The sequence below is a fragment of the Geotrypetes seraphini genome, chromosome 18 (assembly GCF_902459505.1).
Source record: "Geotrypetes seraphini chromosome 18, aGeoSer1.1, whole genome shotgun sequence".
Lineage (NCBI taxonomy): Eukaryota > Metazoa > Chordata > Amphibia > Gymnophiona > Dermophiidae > Geotrypetes > Geotrypetes seraphini.
Window position 1 is genome coordinate 28,464,776 of NC_047101.1, and position 20,983 is coordinate 28,485,758.

Below are 20,983 nucleotides of genomic sequence, written 5' to 3' on the forward strand. Positions count from 1 at the left end.
ACTGCAGAGTTCTTGATTTTATTACCCTTACAGAACCTGCAAGCAAAAAAAGGTTTGCCATGACTGATGGACCATCCAATTGACCTTCTCTGAGTCACACTCATGTGGACTTCACAGGGGCTCTTGTACTTATGATCTCATTTAACATGACTTACCTCCTTTTCTTTGTGTATGAGGGAAAACAATCTTTGTAAACTGGGCTCATAAATAAGTGGAAAAAAAAATAGGGGCTTTTTTTCTAAAATGCGTTAAAATGGGCATAGTGTTTATTTTTGTTTATTTCATAGTTTTGTTTATTTGAGTTACAATAGGGTTTTTTTTTTCTTTTCTATTCTCGCTTTTTATTGAAAGTTCCAGAAAACATTTTCACTTCTTTTTTTCCACATCCTGTTCAGCTGCCTCTTTGGCTTTCTTAGCTCTAATTCCAAAGAGACGAGCATTTGCATGAGTCATGCGTAGGATGGCAAAAACCTTGAAGTTCTTCTCTTCCTCTATGGTTATGCTGGCTTTCTCCTTCTTGTAGACATTCCTGATGGGCATAACAGGGCCCACCAGCTGCGTTGCCAGCTTCAGCTCTTTTACAGAGCTGTTGCCTTTCTTGGGAGCAGAGGCCTTCCTTGGGAAGAGGATAAGTCTGGAGTGGTACTCCTTCAGTCTCTGTACATTGGCCTACAGAGACTCTGTTGACTTGTTATGCCGGCGGGGGAGGGGGGTCCACTGAGATGATAATTGTCTGCCATCTTCAATTCTTCCAGGCTGAATCCTTGGCCACCATGAACTTTGGTGTGATATCTGAAAGTGGGACACCTCACTATTGGGCAGATGGCCCTGACACTGGTCAAGGTGCAATCAGACAAGCCTTTACATGCCGTGCCTTATCTTTCGGGTAGGCTGGTTGAACCAGGTAGCTAACTCGTCTCTGCCAGTCTTTATGGAAGTGGGGTTTCAAGATTATTCCAAAGTGCCGGGTTTTTAAAAGCCATCCATGCCCTCAAAAGGGGAAAATCTGGACGTCTGGTAACCCTAGAAGAGCGGAATTTGGTTGTGATAGTATGTGATGATCTTAAGGTGGGCAAACAGGCACTTCGGGCATTTCATGTCTTGATTCAGAATCGGCCGACCAGGGTCTTTTCAGACAGTGTCACGGCAGTAGCATATATCGACAGGGGGGGGGGGTACCCACAGACCTCAATTGGTGAGAGAGGCAATGATTCTGCTTCAGTGGGCGGAAGCTCATCTTCCTCTTCTCTCAGCGGCTCAAATTGCAGGACAAGAAAATGTTCAGGTCGACTTCCTCAGCAGAAATCTTCTAGATCCCGGAGAATGGGAATTTTCCGTTCAGGCGGACTTCCTCAGCAGAAATCTTCTAGATCCCGGAGAATGGGAATTTTCCGTTCAGGCGGATTTCCTCAGCAGAAATCTAGATCCTGGAGAATGGGAATTGTCCACTCAGGCATTACAGCTGCAGAGATGGGGACCTCCCAGAATTAGATCTCATGGCGTCTCAAAATGCAAACCTTCCTCGGTTCTTCAGCAGACACAGAGAGTGGGAGTCAGAAAGGGTAGATGCGTTGGCTCTGTCTTGGCCTCACGGTTGTCTTCTTTATGTGTTTCCCCCTTGGCCGATGATAGGTCGAGTGCTCCATTGTGTAGCTTGCTTTCAGGGCTTGGTGATATTAGTAGCTCCGGACTGGCCGCGCCGACTATGATATGCAGATCTGATGGGCCTCTCAACGGGTGAACAGTTGAGGTTTCCAGTGACTCTGGATTTCCTCCATCATGGTCCGATCAACATGGAAAATCCGTCCCACTTTGGTCCTATGGCCTGGCTCTTGAAAGGTCGCGGCTGAGACGTAAGGGCTATTCAGAGCAAGTTATTTCCACTCTTCTCCAAGCAAAAAAGAGATTTATGTCTGCATCCTATGCTAGAACCTGAAGAATTTTTGAGTCATGGTGCAGTGATCAGGGTATTTCGCCCTTCCATGCTTCTTTATCTAACATTCTATCTTTTCTACAGGATGGAGTTGCTAAGGGCTTGGCGTACAATTCTCTTAAAGTTCAAGTAGCGGCAACTGCTTGTTATAGAGGCCGCATGTCTCGATCTTCCCTTGTTTCTCAGCCTGATGTAGTTCAGTTTTTAAAAGGAGTACATCATAGGTGGCCACCTGTTAAGAAGCTCTGTCTAGAGTGGCACCTTAAGGTAGTCCTTGGGGGATTGTAGAAGGCTCCTTTTGAGCCTTTGTCCCATGCAACTCTAAAGGATGTGACATTGAAAGCAGTGTTTCTTATGGCTATGGCTTCAGCACGGATTTCGGATTCAGGGGTTTCAGGATTGTACTGTCGTTTCTTCCAAAGGTAGTATCTTCCTTCCATGTCAACCAGTCTTTCTTCCTTCCTGCCTTTCGGAAGCAGGATTAAGGGGTGCGCTGCTCTTCACTCCATTTCCTGGATTTGCGTAGAATTCTTCTACATTATCTGCAGGTTACTAACGATTTTTGGCGTTCAAATCACCTCTTTGTGCTATTCACAGGACGTAATAAAGGTATGACAGCATCCAAAACTTCCATTGCTAGGTGGATCAAGAGGCCATTGCTTCCGCTTACTTGATAGCAGGGAAGCAGTTGCCAGAAGATCTTCATGCTCATTCAACCAGAGCAATAGCTACTTCCTGGGCTGAGCCCAGAGGATTTTCCTTGGAGGAGATTTGTTGTGCGGCTACTTGGTCTTCTAAGAATACCTTTTCTAAACCTTACCGGTTGGATGTGGCAGCGCATGTGGAGACTGCTTTTGGTGCTTCGGTCATCGCAGAGGCAGTGTTTGCTTCCCACCTAGATTAAGGATTGCTTTGCTAAATCCCACTAGTCTCTGGATTTATCTGCTGCTGTTGCTAAGGAAGGAAAAATTATGTTCTTACCTGTTAATTTTCTTTCCTTTAGACACAGCAGATGAATCCAGAGCCCCGCCCTTTCTGGATATTGATTGTCAGTTTATCTTTAGTAAGTTTCAGAAGTTTTGTTATAGTTGATATTTGTGTTCTGTATTCATATCTTTGAAATTTGTTACGGGAAAGAAGTTTTTTGCATTCTGAGAATTTTCTGGTTCCGGATTCTTGGGCAAGGAGCAATACTGGAGCTGCAGGAAACATTCCATCCAAGACGACCACCTGTTAATCAGCTCTCTATCTCCACCTGCTGGTCGATGCGTGCTATCCCACTAGTCTCTGGATTCATCTGCTGTGTCTAAAAGAAAGAAAATTAACAGGTAAGAATATAATTTTTCCATACCCTTTTCAATCATCTTTTCCTCAAACTGAAAATCTATAACCTGTTTAGCTTTTCTTCATAAAGGAGTGTTCCACCCTCTTTATTATTTTTGCTGCCCTTTAGAGAATAGTGCTTAGCAGTGATTTTTCCCTAGTGCCTACTATGGGTGTTCAATAATTTATCTACCTCAGTAGGAAAGAAAAGAGTTTTCAAAAAAAATTTGTTTTATTTTTCAACATAGTCCCCTGATAGCTTTATATACCACATCCACTTTTCCTGCAATGAATTCAACCCCTTTGAAAAGAGTTTTGACATTCAAACCAGGACACCATAGCTTCCTTGACTTCATCACTTGAAAACCGCTGTCCATGGAGAGACTTCTTCAAACTCAGAACAGGAAATAATCTGAGGAAGCCAGGTCAGGCATGTAGGGTGGATGGTTCAGCTGCTGAAACCCACATTCTCAGATGGCAGGCAGCCTGTGATTGTCGTGACATGTGTACCAACACATTGTCATGAAAAGCACGCCTAATGTGAGTTTTCCTTATCTTTTCTCCTTGATTGACTTCTGCAAAAGTGATCATTATGTTGGCATAACTCTCCCCAGTTATGGATGTCTTGTGTGGCATGAACTCCTGAACAAAAGTTCTTCATCATCCCAGAAGACAACTGCCATGACTTTGCCTGCAGATTTTTCTGTCTTGAATATTTTTGGGGTGGAGGATGACTTGTGATTTCACTGCATTGACTCCATTTTTGACTTAGGATCTCTATGATAGACCCATGTTTCATCTTCAGTCACCAAGTAATGAAAAAAATTTACTTGGTCTTCACGAAGCATCTCCAAGTTCTCCTGACAGTACTGGAGCCTCATGGCCTTCTAATATGGCATCAGCATTCTTGGAACCCATCTTGCACAAACCTTGGACAAGCCCAACTTTTTATGAATTATTTTCCAAACTGTACCTGCCGAGATACCCATTTCTTCAGCTATTCGGGAAACCTTAATTTGTCTGTCTAAATCTTCTCCAAATAACAAACGACCTTTAAAAGGAAGTCTCATGAGTCTAAGCTTGGAAGCCGCATCTGCCGCCCAGTTACGGAGCCACAATGATCTTCGAGAAACAACCGAAAGAGCCATTTGTTTTGCCGAAGCGTGAATAATATCATAGAGGTCATCCGCCAAATATGCTAGACACGTTTCCAAATCTGGAAAGTCGGATGGAACAGAAACCCCTGTCTCCATCATTTTATCTGCAAAAAGTTGAACGCACTGCAGACATGCCCATGCAGCATGCACACAGCTGCTTACAAGGTAACTGCCACTATTTCAAAGGACAGCTTAAGTGAAAATTCAATCTTCCTATCCTGGATGTCTTTTAACACTATACCTCCCTCAACCAGCAATGTAGTCTTTAGGTAACCGCAGCCACCAAAGTGTCCATCCTCGGGTTCTTAAATTTGTCAAGCTCTTCCTGAGTTACTGGATACAACTGCCGCATGGCCTTTACTTCTTGGAGACCTGCCTCTGGTGTGTCCTATTGAGCTGAAATAAGTTATTGTAGTGCTTCATGGACCGGAAAGGTTTTAGGAGGCTTTTTCGTGCCTGCCATAAGAGGATTAGCTGATCCTGTTGCTTGTGGATCAAGTTGAGATAATAGTTAGACCTTGCAATGCCTTAGAGATAAAAGATGGCAATTCCTCCTTATAAAAAAGACAGAGCGCTGTAGGATCATCCACCTCCCTAGCCAGCGCATCCTCTGACTCCAAATCTGCCACTTCTCCCTCCTCCAGAGATTCTGGAAGAGGAAGCGATAAGGCGGAGTCTGATGGAGTGTCACCTCCGTCCATGGGCGCCACTACTGGCTTAGAGCAAGGATAAATTACCCAAATTACACTCCCCTCACTGTGCAGGCTGAGAGCTCTGCATTAAAAAGGCTTTATGCATTAGCATAATAAACGGGGAAAATGCCACCATATAATTTTTTGCCTACACTGGATTTAGATTCTCCTGCCCAGAAACTGCCATTGAATATGAAGCGGAAAAACAGCTGATTGCCAGCAAAATCTTCTCAGCTGCCGATGTGCACTCAAGTGGAACTGAATCAGCCACGAGAGCAGGTGAAGCAGGGCTAACTTCAATTGTGTGGCAAAGAACACATACCTCAGGTGCGATGTTTATTTCTTCCCCCGTGGCATCTGAACAACTTGCAGAACAGAGGCCCGATGGTGTTCGCCAGTTCCCACAGCGGGAACACCTTTTAACTGCCTCTGCCACCATATTACTAACTGTAACCCGCAGAGCAACCTGAAGCCGGCAGACAAATAACACAACCGGCAAAAAGAATTAAAGTCTCACTGAGCAAGAAACCGGCAATTAACTAAAATGGCAGGCAGACTAACCAAAACCCAAATTTGACAGAAATTTCTCTCACCCAGTTCACCATTGTTAAGGCTGGTAGTTGCAGACTGACAGGAAAGTCCAGTCCAGCTACAAGAATTTAGTTCTCGCTCTCTTTTTTTTTTTTTTTTTAAGGGAAAGAAGAAAATGGAGAGCTTGAAGAATATCCCTCTATCCAACGGAGGGAAGGGTGAAACAGGGACCTGGGGTGGCCCAGGTGTGACTTCCAATACTGGCACCGCTCAGCCAGTCACCCCTGTCTACCTGAAGATAAATTCTCAACAGAAGAAATTGAATAGCGACCATCACCTGCAGGGAGATGGAGAATATTGAAGATACAGGGAGCATACCAACCAATAGAACCACCTGTTATTCAGTTTCTCTATCTCCTCCTGTTGGTAGTCTCTGGATTCATCTGCTGCTGTTGCTAAGGAAAGATAATTAACATCTGTGGGTTTCCTAAGAATATCAGTGATAAGTGTTCCTTCTTTATTAATAATTAAAATATATTTTTTTAAATGCATTTTTTCTTTACTGTAAACAATCTGAAATTTCAAATTGTTATCCAGCTTGTTGAGCCAATCATTTGAGGAGCATTCAATAATTTATCTACATGAGCAGCAAGCATGTTGAAACAAGTCTGTGCATGTTGTGATGTCTCAAGGTTACTCATGCACAGTTGTTGCTCAGTGCGAGTCTAACATTCCAAGAGACAGGATGTCAGGAGAGTCCTCATGCAAATCAAATAAGAAACTGCTAGATTTTTAGCAAAGTTCAGTGATAAAAGTTTCTCACAAAAGAAGGGAAAAAGCCAAAGGAGATTCAAGAACGCATGAATGAAGTTTATGGTGAGTCTGCCCTATCATCCTACAAAATAAGATTTTGAAGCAAGCAGTTTAAGTGGGGTAGAGAGTTCATTGAAGATGACCCTCACACTGGACCAAAATAAAGGCTTTTCCTTCCTTTTCTGGCTAACCCTGGTCCAAGAATCTTTCTTTAACTGCTAATTTTTCTAAACTTTCCTAACTTGGGTTCTAGATAAGCTCTGTAAGGTTTATTTTACATTGCCAACCTTGGATAGGTAGCAGATTAAGTCTTGTAGCTGGTTTATTGGGCAGGAACTTGGAATATTTACATCTTGACTGTAGACAGGCTCTATTACAGTGTATAGAAAGGTGTTTTAATAGAAAATTACATTGAAGATAGGTTTCATTGCTGAGGGAAAAGAGGGACTGGTTGGACAAAAGTGCTATAAATGGCCTGAATGGAGGGAGGGAGAGAGAGAGAGTTTGATGCTGACACGCTGGGAGGAGAAGGAGAGAGTGGCTGGCTCCTAGCTTTTGATTTGTCCACATTCCCTGCCCCTTGCTCTTGACATTTAGATACAAGCTGGTCATCACTAACTTTTGTTATGAGTTATGAGATAAGCACCCCCCAATCATTTTCTAAAGTTGACTCCTATGTGTGCTAATGGATTTAGTGTATGTCAGTGAATTAGAGTGCCTTAAGGCCCCATTTAGAATATTGTGTGCAGTTTTGGAGATGGATGGATCTGTCCTGAGGGCTGCTACAAAACTGGTTAGTGGTCCTTGCCATAAATCATATGGGGACAGACTTAGAGAACTTAATATGTATACTGTATGCCTAAGATGACCATACGTCCCGTTTTCAACAGGACAGTCCCATTATTGGACCGACCATCCCGTTGTCCCGAGCCACTACTTTGGGACGCCGAAATGTCCCATTTTCAGGGACAGCGTCCCGAAGCTGTGCGCGGGGACAAGGGGACGGTCGGTCCAGCGCCAAACCCCTGCAGTGTTCTCCACGCCCAGCTAATCCTGCTGCTGCCGCTGATGCTCCTTCCTGGGCTGACTTCCGCATGCAAACTGAACCCACGCTCTGGGCTCTAACGTGTGCGTGCGGCTTCCCTTTTTTTTCCTCCGAAACCGGAAGTTACGACCCGGGGGGAGCAGGAGTTCACCACGGACAGCGACTGAGGGAAGCTAAGTGAGACACAGAGGGAAGCTTACAACTTGCTTTGGGCCTACCTCGCTGCCGCGTCTGACTCCTGCCTACTTTCTGTTTCCGCGAAGGAAGGACCCGGCAACAAGGAAGGTCCGAAGCAAGTTGTAAGCTTCCCTCCATCACTGACCTATGGAAGATAGGTCAGCGATGGAGGGAAGCTTGTGACTGCCGATGGGAGGGATGGGAAGAGAAATGATGCTGCTGCACCCAAGGCAGGAAGGGGGGAATAGAAAAGCTGCTGCTGCTGCACCCAAGGGGGGAGGGGGGAAGAGAAAAGCTGCTGCACCCGAGGGGGGAAGAGAAAAGCTGCTGCTGCTGCACCCAAGGGGGGGGAGAGGGGAAGAGAAAATCTGCTACTGCACCCAATTGGGGAGGTGATAGGGGAAGAGAAGTGCTGCTGCTGCACCCAACTGGGAAGAGAGAGGGGAAAAGGAAGGCCAGGGAAGGGATAGGAGAGGAAAGAGATGCCAAGACCGTGGGAGGGAGGGAAAGGAAAGGAGCTACCAGACCATGGAGGGGGAGAGATGTCAGGGTATATGGGGGGAGGGGGGAGGAGACAGATGCCAGACCAGGAGGAAGGAAGGAGAGAAAGGAAGAAGAGATGCCAGATAATGGAGTGGAAAGGGGAGATGGAAGGAGAGGAGAGAGATCGGAAGGAGATAGAGATGCCAGACCATGGGGTGGAGTGGGAAGGAAGGAAGGAAGGAAAGGAGAAGAGAGAGATTGTGGCCACCACTATAGCCCAATGCAGGGCTCTGTAGAAATCCTGGTGGCTACAACAAACAGTGCAACAGCGTGTGACCCGACATGGAGTCACCCTGCAGGACCGGACTCTTCAACAGCACTCAAAATGAAACTCAAAAATAAAGTCCCCACAATATGGTTTCTTAGAGCAATAGTTCAGTTTACTCAACTCTTAAGGCAGGTAAGTAATTCCTCAAACTTTGTTACATTCATCAGGATTCCTTACAGCATTAAAGACAAAAAAACCCACAACTGCCAAAAGGGGCAAGAAAATAAAGCAGTCCAAAAATAAAGTCCAAACTTTCTTCCACTGCTTAATAAGTCTCAATTACTCTTGTGACTTCAGCTCGCTACAGAGCCAGCTCTGCCTGCTCCAAAGCAGGTATTTCATTAAATCAAAACTAAAGTTCAGCATTCTAGTTTCCTTAATTCTCAGTCATTAAAGAAAATAAAGGATAGCCTCTGGCAACAGTATATGTCTGCCAGGAACAGGAGAGTGCAACAGGTTTTGCCAAAATAAAGGCCTACAGTTAGGCTTTCAAAAATTCCCTCCCAAGGTGGAAGCAAAACCTCTCCCCACACTCTCTCACAGCTTCCTCAAAATCAACATTCCAGAAAACAGCACACAAACAGTCCAAAACACATCACACTCACTGTTTGTGGCTTGAAGCCAGGTCCACCTGCATTAATTCAGGATAATTGGATTCACAGCCAGTACAAGCTTCTTGGAAGTCCATAAGCTCCTCGCTCAGGAATGGTAAGTCTTCTGCTTGTTCAGCCTCAGTCCATTCAGTCCAGACTATTGTACGGCATCAAGACTCTTTGTTCGGTACTGTATTTAAACTTATTGTATAGTATTGTATTTAGACTCACTGTATTGTATTATATGTGGACTTATTGTATTGTATTAGCATTGTACTGTACTAAGACCTTTGTTATTCGCTGAATGTCCAGCCTTCTTACATTGTAAACCGCCTAGAAGTCGCCTGACTATGGCGGTATAGAAAAATAAAGTTATTATTATTATTATTATTCCATCGGTATAAGTCTGTTGTCCCTGCTTGGCCCAGGTGGATCCTTAGGGAGGCAAGACTTAAACTTCCTCCCTAACCGGCTTGCTGGTTTGAATGCCACTGCTGGCTTATCTACCCTAGGGGCGTGCCCTGTTCTGATGGTGTCAGCAGAAGACCAGGGGCCTCTTGAGCTCCCCTGGTGGTGACTAGGACAAAACTCACTCCCTTCATCTTCAGATAAATCTGGCTCCTCCTGGTGGCCACTGGCATTATCCCCCACATTATCATCCTGGGAAATCCTGGCATTTTCCTTCCGGGATTTTACTTTTACATTTTTCCCTGACTTAACTGGGACCATGGCAGGCCTTGTGTCTGACTGGTCACAAGATGCCAGAGCATAGGGGAGGGGGTAGAGACAAAGACTGGAAGGCAGTGATGGGGACATAGGAAGGAGGAACCGAGGACACTAAGGATATAGGAAGGGGCACTAAGAACATAGGAAGGAGGTACTGGGAGCACTAAGGACACAGGAAGGGGTACTAAAGACATAGGAAGGAGGAACTGAGGACATAGGAAGGAAGGAGGGAGGGAATAGAAAGGGACAATTGTTGGGTCTGAGTGCAGAAAGAAAGAAATGAAAGAAAGGATGCACAGTCAAAAGGAAATGCAACAAGAGACTCATGAAATCACCAGACAGCAAAGGTAGGAAAAATGATTTTATTTTCAATTTAGTTATCAAAATGTGTCAGTATTGAGAATTTATATCTGCTGTCTATATTTTGCACTATATTTATCTATTTTTCTATAGTTACTGAGGTAACATTGCATATTTTGAAGTCATTTGCCTTGACATCTTTGAAACCCCCCAAATGTAAATAATTAACATTTTCTCTGCGTATAGTGTGCTTTGTAGTTTTTTTTTTATTTTAAGGTTACCATTATGAATTAATATGAAGATATTATGTGTACATGAAAATTGAATGGAAGAAATTGGGGGCGGGATTGGGGCGGGGCTAGGGTGGGATTGAGGGCGAGGCTAGGGTGGGATTGGGGTGGGGCTAGGGCGGGATTGGAGGCGGGACTGAGAATTAATAGATGTCCCCTTTTGATGAAAAAAATAAATGGTCACCTTATGTATGCCAGAGGAAAGGTGGGGGAGAAGGGATATGATAGAGACATTTAAATATATCCTTGGTATTAATGTACAGGAGGTGATTCTTTTTCAAATGAAGGAAAACTCTGGAAGGGGAGGGCATAGGATAAAGTTAAGCGGTGATAGGCTCAGGAGTAATCTAAGGAAATGCCTTTTTACAGAAAGGGTGGTAGATGTGTGGAATAGTCTCCCGGCGGAGGTGGTGCAGATGAAGACTGTCTGAATTCAAGAAAGTGTGGGACAGGCAGTGGGATCTCTTAGGAAGAGGAGAGAGTGGATGCTGCAGATGGGCAGACTGGATGGGTCATTTGGCCTTTATCTTCCATCATGTTCCAATGTTTCTATAACCATAAAGTTCTATGACCTCACAATGAAGGTGGAAAGAGCCATAGCCAATAGGGAGAGGAGGAGATAGTGGATGCTGCAGATGGGCAGACTGGATGGGCCATTTGGCCTTTATCTGCCACCATGTTTCTATGTTTCTATCCAGTGCACAGGTATTCAGTGGGCTGCATGACATTTAGTGCACCTTAGTAAAAAGGACTCAAAAATCTAGTTTTAGGAAAACTCAATAAACACAAATTTTTATTCCGAAGGGAATTTTAAAAAAACTTCTAGTTTCTGATGAACAATGAAACTATCTTTTTATAGCTAAAGCTCCAAGAGTCTGAGTGAACTGGTGACAGCATAGACTGCATCTCTTTATCTCTTCCATCTTAAAGACTGTCTGTTGGGTAAATGTGCTAAGAACTGATACCAGCAAGCAAGAACTCCATATTTTTAACCATCCTTCACATAGTCAATGAAACATCTTTAATAGGTAATGCAGAGTCAAGGGGTATGGTATTTATTTATTTAAAAATATTGCTAACCTGTACTTACCACAGCTCAAGGCAGGGAACAAAATGCTTGAGTACTTGATTGTAAAACCGCTTAGATAATCTCGAAAGGGGGTATATAACACCCCTTCCCCCACCTAAAACTAATACAGCAATAACAACAAAAAAAAAAGATGCATAATAATTAAAATTAAAAAATACATAATTTAAAAAAATATAACAGCAATAAATAAAAAAAAAATTGAAGGAAACATTTTTACTGAAGAGCCACAAAACAGCAGATTGAACTTCATCTTGGAATGTTTTGAGAAACAAAGAAAGCTCCAGAAAAAGTGGAGGGGTACATTCAGTGGAGCTCAAAGAGACTCCTTCTTGTGAAGAATTTACACTGACTCCAAGAGGCAGCACTGGGGCTACTGGTGTAAACTTGCCTATGAGCCCCTTAACTGTGAGTGTGGAAGTCACCAGTGGCTTAACTCTAGCCTGCCTTTTCCCTGTCATGTACTAAGAGAAACCACCTTCAGCAGAAATGTCAGTTGTCAAGAAAAGTGGCACTTTGGAGGTCTTCTTGAGGCCCACGTGTGACATCATTTGGTCATCCAAATAGTGCTCCTGCCAATGAAGTAGCTCACAGTCAATCAGCCCACTGTCCTCTTTGTTGATAATATTTTGATGGTGTGGTCTGCAGAATGGTACACACAGTATCCCAAATGAGGTCTCACCAAGGACTTACACAGATGCAGCATCCCCTCTTTTTTTCTGCTGGCCACTCAAGCATCCTGCTGGCTTTCCCTTGTGCCTTTTCTACATGAATGGATGTCTTAAGATCATCAGCTCTGAGATGAAATAGTGAGAAAAAAGTACCCATGCAGGATTATGACACCTACACATAACCATATATCCACCTGCATGCAGAATCAATCACGTGTTCACACATCCTAACCCTCACATCATCATCAGTAAACACATCCCCCTATAAACTACAAGTAGATGTGTTCCCACTTTATCATGTACAATTATAAAACAAGAAATATCGGTATGCTGATCCATGTTACCTATGTATACCTTTTTTTATTTTTTTAAATATCGGAATGCCTTGTATAAGCACTGGCTGCTAATAACACACACACCTAACCTGTAAAACACAAAAGTGGTAAATCAAAAACAGATAATTTTTTTTCCAAGGCTGACATTAATTTGTGTGCAAGTGTGTGTGTGCAGAACTTTAATTTCACCTGCACAGCTTGCACAACTGAAATGAGCCTTCAAAATTGTTGCTTCCTTTCAAGATGCCATGCCTCTGGGGCAGTTCTCGTACAGTAGCACACAGCTGCGACTTGGGCACGCACTTGGCTGTCAGTTTCTCCTGCACGGGTTTTCATTCGTTCAGGATTAGTACTCAGCTCTGCTCCTTTGCCTGCATCCCCTCTTTGCCCCCAGGGACCCTTACCGTGTCTACAGGATGGGGGTTTAGCATGCTTGGAAGAAAGAAGCATTTGCTGCTTTTTTATTTTATTTTTTTCCTTTAGATTCACAGCAACAAAGGACTGGGAGAGACTTAGCTCTGTGTGTTTCTGTGGCTGTTCTCCAATAAATATTGTGATGCATCCACAGCCAATGCTAGTCTGAGGGAATCTATCTACCTAGCATTTAAATTTCACTGGGGAGCTGCTCTGAATAATAACTCCATAGCCTGTGAGTCAGTGCATGTGTGTAGACCGAAAATAACAGAAAACAATAACAAGAAATCCTCGCAAAAGCTCAACGTTTGCTGAATACTCCAGCTGCAGCTTTGCAATTTTTTTTCTTCCTTTCTCATTTTTCCCTTCGGAGTGGACGATCAGAATTGATTTTTCTTCTCAGAGCGGTTAGATACCAAAAACTCTAACAAGTGCTAGCTGAAAATGGGTGCAGTCATGGGGACGTTCTCTTCTCTACAGACTAAACAAAGGAGACCCTCGAAAGGTAGGGAGGTTTCTCTTTGTTCTTATTCCTCCTTTTCCCCCCTCTTCCTGGATGTTTTACAGCAGAGTCTGCCCATGTGCTGCCTGCGAGAAACCTAGTCATCTTTCAGCTGAAATTCTGCCCTTAGCTCCTAGGCAGACTGTTGTTTTTCTCTGTATCTTAAGGAGGGGGTGCCAACTTCAGTCATAATGCTTCTCTTCCTCGCCTTATAATTGGTTCCCATAAAGCTTCTGAAAGGTTGAGATGCTTTCATCAGTGTGTTTAAGGAAGAGCACCCCATACCTGTACACAAAGCCCATGTCCAGACCAGTGCCAGAGGTGTTTACTTCCAGATCTCATGCTCTGCACATCTACTGTGAGAGAAAGACCCACATCAACATTCAGATGGAAAATCTGTCTGAATAAACACACACACACACACACGTGTAACTGTATGTAGGAATCTGTTAGAAGGCAAAGATGGCATTAAACGAGAGTGGATTTTTCAGAGGGAGATAGGGAAAGGGAGGGGTTGGGATGTCGGGGCCAGGAAGGGCTTATAGTATACCAAGGCAACAAGCAGAAATGATGTAAGTCTTGTTTCTAACAGCCTGATTTATCACAAAAAAGCCAAACAGAACTGTTTGATCAAAGCGTTATTTGCTACATGAATTTTCTGTTCTTTCTGTGAGTTGCCATGCAAGGACAGGAAAAAGTTGGAGCAGGGTTGTTGAATACCAGAAAATGTATGCAGTGACATTAACATCAGGATCAGCTAAAGGAGCTCTGTCACTGCAGCAAGAATTAACCAGGCATCAGCTAAAAGAGAGCCCTTATAAGGAACATACCAAATCCTGTTTGCCGTCAGAATTGGCTTATGAAGCTGATGATTGGTTTTCATAGTTTTTCAGGCATCCTGTCAATGCTGTGGCTAATTTGCTGCTTTTTGCAGCATCTCTGCTTCCCATCTGTTGATTTTCCTAGTGGGTTTTCTTCAGTGCTGCACATTGATTAAGGTGATTTTTGATCATTAAGACAGGCGGCTGATTTGAAGACCTTTCTGTTTTCTCTGAAACAGGCACAGTCTGAAAAGTTCTTGCTCTTTAGGCCATGTTTCTCCATTACTGATTTTATAACATTGCGGGTGTTCCATCTGGACTCATTGGAGTTGCGACTGCTTTGTAAGTGGTACACATGGTAGATTGACTGCTAATCCATGATTTTCAAGAAAGATTTCATTTGTTTGCATATCACATTTAGATTTCTTCTTTGATTGTCACACGGTCACTTTTATATCAAAGTTTAATTGAGCTGCTGCTGAGCCATATAAACAGAACACAGGGAAACATACTATTTAGTGACAGTAGATGAGTCATGCATGGCATAGAGATCAGGGAAGGCATTAACTTTACATGTCATATTTTTGGATATGCTCAAAGAAACAAATGTGATAACTCTATTGATATTAAGAGAGATATGATGAGATATTATAAGAGATATGATATTAAGAGAGATATGAGATTATGAGATATGAGATATTAAGAGAGATATTATAAGAGATATGATATTAAGAGAGATATGATGAGATATTATAACATTAGAGTGAATGAGTTGCTATAGGCAACTGGAAGATGGCTGAATGCAACGGACAGTGTTATCATTCTGCTTCCATTACACCTTAAGCTTCATTCCTAAATTTCTCACTTTTCATTCAATGCACACTTGCCCTTGTCAACCTGCTACAGTGTAACAGCATAACATCAAGGCAATAGCGAACAGAATTAGAAAACGTGAGTTCGATCAATAATGGATCATTTCTAGGCCCAACACTCTTAAAATGTCTTTATTAACTGACACTGAGGAGGAGCTCTGAGGGAAAATGTGCCTCTTCACAGAGATATAATGATTGAGGAAAATACAGTGTCCTTTTCTCGCCTTCTACAGATGAACATCTATATCTACCCATCTGTATCGACTCTTCCTCAATTCAAACGGATAGTAAAGTTAAACTTCTCAGAGTCATTCTAGACAGGGACCTCACCTTTCATCAACAAGTTGGTGCAGTTATGCAGAAATGTTTTCACAAGCTTAGGCTCATCCGTTCTATTTCTTCTTTTCTCGATCCCCCTCTATCAATATCCCAATTCACTCCCTAGTAATTTCAACCATAGATTACTGCAATGCCCTTTTTCCTTAGCAATAACAGCAGATGAATCCAGAGACCAATGGGATAGCACACATCTACCAGCAGGAGGAGATAGAGAAACTGATTAACAGGTGGTCCTATTGGCTGGCACTCCTCCTGTATCTTTAGTATGCTCTAAGAACATAAGAAGTGCCATCTCCGGAACAGACCCTAGGTCCATCAAGTCCGGCGATCCGCACACGTGGAGGCCCCGCTAGGTGTACCCTGGCATAGTATTAGTCCCCATATCACTCTAAGCTTCTCATAAGAGATGTGCATCTAGCTTACCCTTACCTATGTCACCTTAAGCCACTCATAAGGAGATGTACATCTAACTTACCCTTAAACCCTGGAACGGTGGATTCCGCAATTATCTCCTCCGGGAGAGCATTCCAGGTGTCTACCACTTGTTGCGTGAAGCAGTACTTCCTGTTATCTATCCTGAACCTGTCCCCCCTTAGCTTCAGTCCATGTCCTCTTGTCCGTGTCACATTGGACATTGTAAATAATTTTTTATCGTGCTCTATTTGGTCGATTCCTTTCAGTATCTTGAAAGTCTCGATCATATCCCCTCACAGTCTCCTCTTCTCAAGGGAGAACAACCCAGTCTTTTAAGTCGTTCCTCATATTCCAAGTTCTCCATGCCCTTTATTAGCTTCGTTGTTCATCTCTGCACCCTCTCAAGTACTTTTAAATCATTTTTTAGGTTTGGAGACCAGTGCTGGACGCAGTATTCCAAGTGTGGTCTGACCATCGCTCTATAAAGCGGTAGTATTACTTTCTCCGATCTACTCGTGATTCCCTTCTTTATCATGCCTAGCATTCTATTTGCCTTATTCGCTGCCGCCACGCATTGGGCCGACGGCTTCAGGTTCCTATCGATTAATACGCCAAGGTCCCTTTCCTGTTCGGTTTTTCCTAGAGTTGCACCCGACATACTGTACTTGTGTTCCTTATTTTTTCTGCCTAAGTGCATGACTTTGCATTTTTCCACATTAAACTTCATCTGCCATTTATCTGCCCAATTTTCCAATCGGCTCAAATCGCTCTGGATTTCCTCACTGTCCTTCTGTGATTTAATTGCCCGGCATAGCTTTGTGTCATCTGCGAACTTGATGAGCTCACTAGATGTTCCATACTCTAGGTGATAGTCGCTATTCAACTAGCTCCTGAATTCTGGCTGTGACTGGAAAATTATTTTCTCTTGTTGAGGTTTCTCTTCAGTGAGATGGCAATTGTTTTCTTATCCCAGGACAAGCAGGCAGGTATTCTCACATATGGGTGACGTCATCCGATGGAGCCCCGATGCGGACGCCTCACAAGCAGACTTGCTTGAAGAAACTAGAAGTTTTGAGTCGCCCGCACTGCGCATGCACGAGTGCCTTCCCGCACAGTGCACAAGGCACATCTCCTCAGTTCTTAGTTTTCCGCGGAGCCGAGAAGTCCGTCTTTTTGGCTCTCTCCGGTAACTTCGTTGTCCGTGCCTTCTCTCACCGCGGTTTGTGTTTTAGTTTCTCACGAATCGCTGTGTTTGTCTTTTTCTTTCTTTAAAAAAAAAAATAATAATAATAATTTTACTTCCGTCCATTCGTCCGGTACAGGCCGCTTGGCTGCGGCTCGACTTTGCATCGGCTGTATTTTTGTCTATGCCCCAGCCTGTTACCGGTTTCAAACGATGTAGCAAGTGCAAGCGCACGATATCTCTTACGGACCCTCACGGATGTTGCTTCAAGTGCCTTGGGCCGAAACATCATCCTACCTCGTGCCTGCCTTGCCAAACACTTAAGCCTCGCGCTTTTAAGCGTCGTTGCTTCCTGGTGGATAGCCTCTTCGAGATGGAGTCTACTAATCTTTCTGCATCGAAGGTGTCTTCGGCATCGACACCCATCGACGCCTCTCCTTCGGCTGCTTCCACCTAGAGCCTCATCAGACCTTCATCTTTTGGAGTGGCTCTTGCTTCAATGTCTTCGGCTGCCATATCTTCTCCTGTCTCCTCAGGTCAGATAGCTCAGCACTCGGTTCTGCCAGTAGTGATTAAGGTGTCGAAGCCTCCCAAGTCGAAACACTCTCACACCACTGTGCTGGACCCTTCAGCCAAGGCAGATGGGCCAGTTTCAGACGTGGTACCCTCCTTGCCGGCTACGTCCCAGACCTCTTTGGAGGAGAAGATTCTTAAGGTCCTCACTACCATGGGACCCACACTGCTCACTCTGCTTCAGCCTGGGCATGCAGAAGTCTCCCACAATGTCGAGCCGCCTGTGCCCTGGTCTGATCCTCCACACTCGATGCAGGGAGCGGAGTCTCTGCAAGTGTCTGGTCAGGCTTCCAAGCACGAAACGCATAGAGTAGAGTCTGTGCAAGTGCATCGACAGGATACCTCCCATTCTACCAAGGGAGTCCAATCTTCGAAGTTGCTTCAGGGCTCCTCCACGCCTATAGATCTTCGATCTACTGCTTCCGAGGCAACCTCTGCTCGATCTTCGAGATCCAGTTCAAGACACAGTTCTCGACATCACTCGAGGCCTACTTCGAGGCATTCTTCGAGACTTCATACCTCAAAGCCTCGGTCCTCTCCGGCCTCGACAAGACCTCCAACTCCTCGTTCCAAGTCTCCGATGCCGGCTCTCAAGGATATTCCGATGTCCAGTGCCTCGTCCAAGTCTCCAGGTTCCTTCATACCATGGTTTCCTGCCGAGGCTTCTTCTTCTTCAACTCCAGCTGCCTCGACGTCCTCGAGTCCTTCTCAAGGCCGTGCAACTGCAGACCAGTTATCTTTTTCCTCTTTTTTGAGACAGATGGCTGTGGACTTGAGCGTTCCACTGGATACTGGCTCTAAGTACTCTAAGGAATACCTCGAGGTCATGCACCTTCCTCAACCTCCGGCTGAGTCTCTCAAGCTGCCACTACACAAGCTTCTCAATCAGACTTTTACTAGATGCATGGAGACTCCTTTTTCCATTCCAGCAGTTTCAGGAAAGTTGGATGCCAGATATAAAACGGTGCCTCATAAAGGTTTTGACAATTCCCAATTGTCACATCAATCCTTGCTCGTGGAATCCTCTTTAAAGAGATCCCATCCTTCCAGAGTTTATGCCATAGTTCCTCCTGGCCGGGAGGGAAAGACCATGGATAAATTTGGACGTCGCATTTACCAAAATGCTATGATATCTTCGAGGGTCCTCAATTATAATTTTTACTTTATCACTTATTTTGAATTTCTTTTCTCTCTTCTGCCAAAATTTTTGAATTACTTGGATGATAGCATGCATTTTGAATTTCAAGAAGTCATTGCTTCTTTCTCTCAGTTACGTCTCCATCTTCTGCAATCATCTTATGATGCCTTTGAGCTCTCTGCCCAAGCAGCGGCTTGCTCTGTGGTCATGCGTCGTCTAGCCTGGCTTTGCACCATTGAAATGGATTATAATCTACAGGACCACCTGGCGAACATCCCTTGTGAAGGCAATGATCTTTACGATGAGTCCATCGAGGCAGCCACCAAAAAGTTGTCTGACTAAATCTTTTGCCTCCATAGTCAGACCAAAGCCTAAGCCACTCCTTCTAGGCCTACACGTCCTCCTGTTATCTACCAGAGGCGTTTTCCTCCAAATCCGGCGCCTTACACTCGCCCTCTTTAAAGAAACAGCCACCTCAGAAGCAACATAAGCCTCAACCTTCTGCTCCACCTAAGGCTTCTCAGCCTTTTTGACTGTTTACACCAGAGCATAACATCCATCGTTCTGTTTTTGACTCCTTTTCCACCTATAGGAGGTCGTCTCCATCTTTTTTACGACAGATGGACGGTCATAACATCCGACCTCTGGGTCCTTTCCATCATCAGAGAAGGATACTCTCTTCATTTCAATCAGGTTCCACCAGAGCATCCTCCAAGAGAGTATACTTCCAGTATATCCCGACCGCCCTTCTTCTTCTGCTTCATTTCCATGCCATCAAACCAGTTCCCTTGGAACAGCAGAGAAGGGGGTTTTACTCCCGTTACTTCCTTGTTCCAAAGAAGACGGGCGATAAGAACATAAGAACATAAGAAGCGCCATCTCCGGATCAGACCTTCGGTCCATCAAGTCCGGCGAACCGCACACGCGGAGGCCCTGCCAGGTATACACCTGGCTTATTTTATAGCCAATTTCTGGGATACAATCGTAATAGCCAATAAATGTGTGTTAAATACGTATTGTTAAATATAGTTATTAGCAGGGACTCAATCAGGCCACGTAAATAAGAATAGCTGACATAACATAGACTGTATAGAAAATCAAAACAACAATAATAATAATAATAAAACGGAGAAAAATAAACCTCAATTGTGAGAGGTTGGGACTACACAAGTGCCCAGCCCTCAACACATCATCACGAGGGGGGCATTGTTGGGAGACAGCAGACTTGAGAGAGACTTGGGTGTGCTGGTGGATGCATCACTGAAGCCATCTGCACAGTGCGCAGCAGCCTCGAAAAAAGCCAACAGGATGCTGGGCATCATAAAGAGGGGCATCACAACCAGGACGCGGGAAGTCATCATGCCATTGTATCAAGCGATGGTGCGTCCGCATCTGGAATACTGCGTTCAGTATTGGTCGCCATACCTCAAGAAGGACATGGCGGTGCTTGAGAGAGTCCAAAGGAGAGCGACGAAACTGGTAAGAGGGCTGGAACACTGCCCATACGCCGAGAGGTTGGATAGGCTGGGGCTCTTCTCCCTGGAAAAAAGGAGGCTCAGGGGAGATATGATAGAGACCTTCAAGATCATGAGGGGCATAGAGAGGGTAGATAGGGACAGATTCTTCAGACTGAAGGGGACAACAGGTATGAGGGGGCACTCGGAGAAACTGAAGGGAGATAGGTTCAAAACAAATGCAAGGAAGTTTTTTTTCACCCAAAGGACTGTCGATTCCGCAATAATCTCCCCTGGGAGAGTATTCCAGATGTCAACCACTCTCTGTGTGAAGCAGAACTTCCTGATATTAGTCCTGAACTTGTCCCCCCCTTAGCTTCATTTCATGTCCTCTTGTCCGTGTCAAATTGGACAATGTAAATAATCTTCTCTGCTCTATTTTTTCGATTCCTTTCAGTATTTTGAAGGTCTCGATCATATCCCCACGCAGTCTCCTTTTCTCAAGGGAGAACAATCCCAGTGTTTTAAGTCGATCCTCATATTCCAGTTTCTCCATACCCTTCACTAGTTTAGTTGCTCGTCTCTGCACCCTCTCCAGCAGTTTTATATCCTTCTTTAGGTAGGGAGACCAATGTTGGACGCAGTATTCCAAGTGGGGTCTGACCATTGCCCTATAAAGCGGCATTATAACTTTCTCCGATCTACTCGAGATTCCTTTCTTTATCATGCCCAACATTCTATTTGCCTTATTTGCCGCTGCCACACATTGTGCCGACAGCTTCAGGGTCC

General features: G+C 44.3%; 1 protein-coding gene and 1 pseudogene across 2 annotated transcripts in view; one reads left to right on the plus strand and one right to left on the minus strand.

The window, feature by feature from the left end:
• Positions 1-20,983, plus strand: part of KCNIP1 (potassium voltage-gated channel interacting protein 1) — a 669,345-nt gene that overhangs the window by 162,540 nt on the left and 485,822 nt on the right. The window lies entirely within an intron of this gene.
• LOC117351812 lies at positions 367-9,804 on the minus strand (annotated as a pseudogene).